This window comes from Silene latifolia, chromosome 9 (assembly GCF_048544455.1).
Source record: "Silene latifolia isolate original U9 population chromosome 9, ASM4854445v1, whole genome shotgun sequence".
NCBI lineage: Eukaryota > Viridiplantae > Streptophyta > Magnoliopsida > Caryophyllales > Caryophyllaceae > Silene > Silene latifolia.
This window is the reverse complement of record NC_133534.1, coordinates 72095541-72103997: the sequence shown is the minus strand read 5'-3', so window position 1 is coordinate 72103997 and position 8457 is coordinate 72095541. Positions and strand designations below refer to the sequence as shown.

Here is an 8457-nt window from a genome sequence, read left to right as displayed (position 1 = left end):
TTATCACTAGCTTCCACAACTTCGTCCTCAACTTGCTTCTTCGGTGCTTCATATCTTGTACCACTTCTCAAGTGAATGGCACTAACCGTTTCATGTCTTGGGGGATTACTTTGAGGTGGTAATTGCCCCTTTTGTCTTTGTGAGCTTGAAGATGCTAGTTGAGTCAATTGTGTTTCCAACATCTTGGTGTGAGCTAGAATGTTGTTGATGGTGGTTTCTTTTGCTTGGCTATCTTTTTGCATTTGAGTGAAAAACTCTTATTGATTCTTTTGCATTTGGAGGACCGCTTTTTGAACATCAAAACCTTGGTCATTTTGGTGATTGTATGGATTTTGGTTTTGGTAACCTTGGTTTTGGTTGAAAAAGGGTCTTTGACTTTGGTTTCTCATGGGAGGTGGGGTGTGTGTTGTTTGAGGGTTTTGAACATTTTGGCTTTTGTATGAGAGATTTGGATGAAACTTGGTGTTTTAATTGTAATAGGTGGAATAAGGGGTACCACTCTTGTATGCTTGGAAAGCATTCACTTGTTCATTTGTTCCCCTACATTCACTTTGGTCATGTCCCAAAGTTCCACAATTCTCACATATCCCACTTGGGATTGATGAGGATGCCATCATGGCATTAACATAATGCTTTGGTGATTTTGAGGCTTCTTCAAGTCTAGCCATAGCTTGTTCAAACTTTAAATTGATTGTGTCAATGTGAGCACTAAGTTGAGCACCCAATTGAGTAACGGAGTCCACTTCATGCCTTCCTCCTCTAGTAGCCTTGCGAGGTCTACTATATTGTGAGTTATGGACCGCCATTTCCTCAATCTTGTTCCATGTTTGATTGTCATCAACTTCGGTGAACATTCCATTTGATCCCATGTTGAGAATGTTCCTTGAATCTTCATATAGACCGTTCCAAAATTGTTGTACCAAGAACCACTCGCTAAGTCCATGGTGGGGACATGAGCGACAAATTCCCTTGAACCGCTCCCAAGCTTCATACAAAGATTCTTCATCCCTTTGCTTAAAACCCGTAATTTTAGCTCTTAGCATGTTAGTCTTTTCCGGTGGGTAGAACTTTTTGTAGAAAGCTAGAGCCAACTTCTTCCAAGAATCAATTCCGAGAGTGGCCTTATCAAGGCCCTTCAACCATTGTTTCGCGGTGACAATTAGAGAAAAAGGAAATAAGACCCATCGAATTTGGTCTTAAGTCACACCGGTTTGAGAAATCGCATCACAATAGTCACAAAAGGTTTCCATATGAGAATGAGGGTCTTCACTAGGCATCCCCCCAAATTGGCTCCTTTCGACTAGTTGGATAAAGGCGGATTTGGCAATAAAATTTCCGGTCAAATGTTGTGGTGTGGGAGTACCATTGGGTAGGTTCTCCTCGGTGGGTACGGAATGTGATGAAAATTTAGGCATTGTAGGTTGATTTTGTGGGGTATCTTGTGTTGGGTTCTCTTCACCTTCTCTTGCAAAAGGGTTGATGAACTCAATAGTTGGTTGAATATCTACAACGTCACTAATACCTCTCAAATTCCTCCTAGCAAATCTCCTATTGTTTGTCAAGGTTCTTTCAATTTCACGATCAAAAGGTAACAAATCACCTTGTGACCTTCTAGACATGCAAAATATCAAACAACTCGAAAACAATTAGAACAAACCTTGAGGAGTTTTACTTCCCCAAGGTAAAGAAAGACACAACTAATAACAATATAAGAAAATCTAAATCAAGTTAACACCGTCCCCGGCAACGGCGCCATTTTTGATCGGTCCGTTTCGTGTTCACAATTTAATAGATGTTGTCGTTGGGTCACGTCCGAATCAAAACACAATTTATAGCTTCACAAACAACTCTACAATTAGTAAAGAGGCAAGTAAAGGTCGGATCCCAAGGGACGGGAATTGAGATGAGATTTCTATTGAAACTAGTGGTGTCTTAGGGGTGTCACAATTTGGGTTGATGTAGAAGATCACTAACTAAATAGTAATGAAAGTAAATAAGCAAGATGAATTAAAAGGGTTGTAAACAATTGATAAAAAGCACTAGGGTGTCATGGGGTCATAGGGGAATCATGGGAATTGATCATACAAACATGTTCTCAAATTATAAGCAAGCAATTATTGTTGTGATGGATTGAGTTGGGTTATATCTTACAATCCAAGGAAAGTTTGAGTCCCGGAGCCGAATCGATTAGATTGTACAACACCTACAAGTCGACTTAGTCTTCCCTACTCAACAACATGCATGGTCTAATGAGACTCGAGTTGGTTTATGTCTTACAAGTCTCATTGAAAAGATAGGTGATGGGTAAAAATGCAAGGATTCATAGGCTCACATTTCATCAAACATAACATGTGCATGAGTTGAGATCAAAACAAGCAAGCAAATAAATCATGAAAGCATATTAATTTAAGCATGAATCATTCCCCATGTTGGTTTCCCCTAATTACCCATTAACCCTAGCTAGGTCACTACTCACTCATTATCATGGTGATCATGCTAGCAAGGTTCTCAATCATACCAACAAAAGGAAACATGATGAATAAATGAAAGTAATTAACAATAATTAAAAATGGATGAAGAGAATTATACCTACTAATGATTCCAATAATAAAGCAAAGAATAAAAGAAGTACTTGATGCTTGATTGAGAGGTTGTCAATCTCCCAATAATAACCCAAATAATCTTCAATTACCCAAAATAAAGGATGAACAAAATAGAGATTAAGGAAATAAAACTTGTATTAGAACTTGATTAATTGTTGATTACAATACTAAAGAGAGATTTGATAGATATTAACTACTCTAATAATTGATAAGAAGAACCCCCCTCTTCTAATTAGACTAATGGGGTATTTATAGTGGAAATTAGGTGGATGCATTAGGGTTAACTAAGGGCTAAACTAGTAATTACACTTTTTAGATTGAGCAGGGAGAAGCCGGTATTTTTCGAAGGAAGGGCTTCTTTCTTTGTAGCTTCGAGAAGACGAAATTTCGCTGTACTGGAATCCGTGCGTATTGGAGTCGGGACGGGCGGATTCAGGCAGGGGAAGACGGGCGTCTTCAGGGGAATCCGGGCGGATTCTGTGGCTGCTGTCCGGGCGTCTTTGAAGGAAGACGCACGGATTGTGCTTGTGGAGGACGGGCAGATTGTGGAGAAGCCGCTCGGATTGTAGCTCAGCATTATTTCTTCTTCTTTTCTTCCCTTTTCTTCATAAAATCTTTGGGGATTTCCTCGGGGATGCAAGGATCCTTTCTCAACATTGCTCATGTACTATCATATGTACAAAGGCCTTCTAATCTTGTCTCTCTTTGATGCTTGGTCATTGAATTCAATCAATTTAGTCTCGTTTTGCCATGAAAATGCAAGATTTGCACTCCTTTCCTACCAAGGGATAAAAATCTCAAAGAATATGCAAAACAAAGAACTAAAGACAATAAATGACCCAAATATGCACTAAAAAGCATGGGAACAAGGCTAATTCGGGTGCTAAATATGCGCTAATTATGGTCACATCATCAACCAAGTATAGTTTTTTGCTATAATGGTTGAAGGGGTGGGAAAACCGGCCAGTCATGAGGGCTTATGTCCCCTGCCTACCTGGAGGGCTTAGTATTCGGCCTGTCAGGAGGGCATTAAGACTAAGTGTTTGGGAGAGACCACCCTTGCACCTGTCTTGCTGCGTCCAGCCGGTTGTAATCCGTGGCAGTAAACCTAGTTAGGTCAGGCAATTATTTCATGCCTGATTGGTCCTGACATTTACTGTATCTGGTGGTGGTTACCAACTCGTTAGGCACAATCATGTTGGAAAATGTGTCCTCAACAACAGTGCGATCACATGATTTAAATATCATTATTAAATCTCATATAAAGAATACGTAAGGGATGATTCAATTATATAGTCAACTGATCAACATTAATCGGTAACGATTGGCTTGCTAGAGTTTGACATTACTGTCGTGGGACGGTGGTGGTCAGTTGATCCCTTAAGGTCACACCTAAAGGATGATGCCCTTATCTATAAAGTTAATTAATTGTATGTCGATACAAGTTGATTAATTCCTTAAAAATGAACAATTTAATTTTAATGAGAGGAAATATGTATATTATTATAATGTGATTAAATAAGACCATATTTAGTGGATTAATATGTTAATTCACTAAATTATGTTGAGGTTTTATAAAAGTTTCGAGGTAGAGGTAATTGGTTATTTACATTTACAAGAGGTTGTAAATTTAACTAACTAGCTATTATGGGACCCATTATATGTTGATATAATGATAAAATATTACTCAATAAGTTGAGTGAATATATGTTTATTAATTTGTCTCATAATTGTTGTATGATCAAATTAATTTTTAATTATGTAAGATAATTAAATATAAGACTTATAAGCATTTGTGGGACAAATATTATAAGACAAAAAATGGACCATAATAAGAGCCTTGGACCGTTTTTTTTTAGAGGATATAGGACACTTGTCCTAAGTCTTCTATTTTGTCTAAAAAGCTTATGACAACAACAACACTTGTCATGCTCACTCTACCATATATGAGACTATCAATAAAGCATTTATAAGAGAGTTTTGAGAAGATAAAATTGCTCTTATTAAGAGCATGTGGCCGGACCACACAAGGCATATACAACACTTTTGTTGTTCTTATTTTCTCTCTTATTCTCTAAAAAGATGCTTATGTTAATAACATGCATACCTCTCTCTTCTACTCTCTCATCTTTATCATAAATTTGAGAAATCTTGATTCAAATTGTTCAATGATATTACTAATATTATTAGTGTAATATATGAGTATTAGTAATCAATTTTAAGGTAAACTACTAAACAAATATCTAGCAAATATTATTTAGTGGAGATAAGAGATAATCTTGGGTGCAATCAAGAGGAGTGGCTTCTATACTTGAAGTCTTTGGAGGATCATCCTATTACTCATCATAGCTCAAGAAAAAGTGAAGGTAGGAGACCTTACTTGTGCCCATAAAACCGAAATTGACAATGTAAGGGACATTGTTTTCTCATAAATCTCTTATTTTGTTATGCATGCACTAGATCTAAAGAACAAATAATTAACAAGTTAATTAGTTCACTATTAGAGGAGTCTAATAATAGGTATATGAACCTAACAAGTGGTATCAGAGCATAAGGATGTTGCATTCATAATCGGTTATTGTTTTTCCGAGTTAAAAGGTTAACATATAAAACTAAAAATTTGTGATTTATAAGTATAAGCCACAAAATCACCATGCATGTTATATATTCTGGTCCTAAAATGTTTTTAGGTCATTTTTATGATTTATGGAAATTTATTGCTCATTTTAAGGATTTTTGGTCATTTTATTACATTTTTATGACTAAAATGGGAATTAAAATGCCAAAAATAGTTAAACTAAGTTTCTGACCTTGAAAATTTTATATGACCTCACATGCATATTTTAAAAGTTTTGTGTAAAAAGTCGAGTTAATTTGATTAATATTGCATGATTTAAGATTTTTATGAGATAAAAATGGATTAAAAGAGGTAAAATGGTTAAAACTAGTTAAAACTCGAATTAAGCCATGATCTTTTAATATGATGTCACATGCAATATTTACAAAGTGTATGAAATTTCTAGATTAAAAAAATCCACTTTAGCATGATTTATGGATTTTTAGAGTAAAAAATGGCATAAATAGTGACTATTTTAGCAAAATTAGCTAAAACGTGTTACACAGCTTGAGAAAATTATTTTAAGTTTCATTAATATTCCACTAATCAGATCTAAGGTTGTAAAAATTATTGGATTAATTTCGGATACTTTAAGTATTTTATGAGATAAAATCGATAAAATACAACTATATTTTCTCAAAATTAATTTGAAAATTTTAACCATGATTTTTGACATTATGAGTGTCATGGAATTATTTCAGAATGTTCAAAAATTTAAAATTCAAATTTTGAAATTTTTATAATTTAATTTGGATTTATTTCATATAAATAATGATTTTAAGGTCAAAAATGAGCATAAAATTAAATCAAGTTGAATTATTGTCAAAAATTGAGTGATGACTAATTTTTGAGTCCTAAAAAGTGTTAGGATAATTAACTTGATCTTAGTGTGATTTAAGTGTTAATTATTGATTTTAAAAGGTTATTATCACGCATTTCCATAAAACCGGGTTATATGTACGACATAAATTAAATAGGGCGATTTGGCACATCATTTGGCATGATAGGTACATATTATAATTCTGAATATTTCAATTGTTGAATGTCTTTTATTTATGTAATTTTGAATTATGTAATTTTTTCTTAGTATGGCCTTAGTTTTAATCGATATTACCCGTAATGAAAGGGAATATTGATTCGGTTGTAATTTAATGTGATCTCGTATCACTTTTATTTTTATTTTATTAGTTTTTCCATTTTTTACAAATGTATAATAGGAATAGCTTTGTATTTTTATTATTATTTGTAATTATGGAGCATCTTCAAAGACGGTGCCATTTGGAAAGGTGATCCGAAGAAGACGGTGTCTTGAGAGGCGTGCCACTTGAAGATTCAAGGGACCAAAGGAGTTGGTTTCCGAATATGTAATAGATTATTTGATTTTCTATTTTAGGAAGGCCATACTAGGAATTTTATTTATTGCTTTGCATTTCTTTTAATATGTTACATGCATTGCCAAATCGCCATAACAACACATGCATATCATATCGAGTCATCGACCGTGTCAATTATAATTATCGTAGTTCACCGCTTTAGTTCACTTAAAACGTGATAGATAATAAATTGACAAGACCTCTCACATATAATAATTGAGATAAAGCCTTACCAAATAGTAGAAACCCATGAAGTACCAATTTCATAAGGGAGTTAATCCGGCTTCACCGTAATACAAACCTTGTTACGTTGGCGAAGTGGGGTAGTAAAATGTTATTACATCGAAATTTGGATTGAGCTCAACGGAAGTATTGTTGACCGTAGTCGCATGTGTTCCGGGCTAAAGATGAGAATTAGAGTAATTTTTATCGACCGAGAGTTCTAAAAGTAGAATCGATTAAAAAGTTAATCCACCGAGTTATATTAATAAGGGATGAATCGGCTCACCGTGCCCGAGTTGGTATGAATTTGGATCTCGGAATCATTTATATAGTTGGGTGGAGGTCACTATATAAATGCAATACTTGTAGTTAAATTTACGAGTGTTACTAAAATGATAGATGTTAATTATTTCCTTCATTTTCCGTTTTTGTAGTTAATTATACGCAATGAATTCATCTAATACTCCTACACCAATCACCGTTGATACATGGCTCCAATCATTTGATGAAAAATGCTCCGATTATGACAATGAAACGATTAGAGAATTACACATTGCATTGGTCAGGATGGAAATTTTTGTTGGAATATGTGTCCTCCGACAATAATGCGATCACAACTGTTGATCATGATGATCACATGTTTAAATCTCGTTTTAAGAATACATGTGGGATGTAATAATATTTACAGTCAACTGGTCCACACATATCGGTAATGATTGGCTGACTAGAGTTTGACATTACTGTCGTGCGACGGTGGTGATCAGTTGATCCCCTTAGGTCATACCTATAGGGAAAATACTCTTAATTGATTATTTAATTAATCGTATACCGATACGAGTTAATTAAATTGCTTAAAATTGACGGATGATTTTGTGAGTATAATTAACGTATCTTATTGTAATATGATTAAATGAGACACGGTCTAAGTAATCGAATTGTTTTATTACTTAGATGAAATTATTGTTTACGGAAACAATTGAAATGAAATGAATAAATTATTATAAATTCAGAATGTTGTAGTTTATAATTCGGAAACACTTTTGGTACAAGTAATTACGAATTACTAGTAAATTTTGTAAATGACATATTTTGTGAGTATGTTGATTTTTAATATGTTAAAAATACATTACATTGTAACATGTCATGTAACATGTTACATGTGACAAAATTGACAAATGACAAAATAAAATGGACCTTCCATTTTATATTGTATGTAACGAAATATTAGAGGGTTTTAGTGGAAAAATTGTGTTGATTATTTTAATAAGAGAAAACACAATGATGACCTACCTATATGTAGTCATGCAAGCCTACAATTCTTGGGTAGAAAAACTAGCCCATGCATTAGGCACATATACTCCCTCCAACCGGTTTCACTATGAGAAATGTAGAGTGTTTTTCCTCTACATTATTATTCATTCACTCTTATGAAAAATTTCTAGTGTAAGAAATTTTACTATTCTCTCTACATCTTATGACATTTATAGAGAAATAAAAACTCAAAAAATCTCCTCCCTCTTGAAACCGATTCTTAAGAGGATAAATTAATTTTGTGTCATATTTTAAGTATGATTAATATTATTACTAGATCTAAATAATATTAGTTATTATGAGTTTTTCCTTGGGTATATGCTTTTTGGGA

At 34.0% G+C, this 8457-nt stretch overlaps 1 non-coding gene across 1 annotated transcript; it reads left to right on the top strand.

Moving 5' to 3' along the window:
• The first annotated feature begins 936 nt into the window (after nucleotides 1-936).
• On the top strand, nucleotides 937-1043 carry LOC141602874 (small nucleolar RNA R71). Its single transcript, XR_012524780.1, has one exon. It is a non-coding gene; the product is annotated as a small nucleolar RNA R71 (small nucleolar RNA).
• The last annotated feature ends 7414 nt before the right edge of the window (nucleotides 1044-8457 follow it).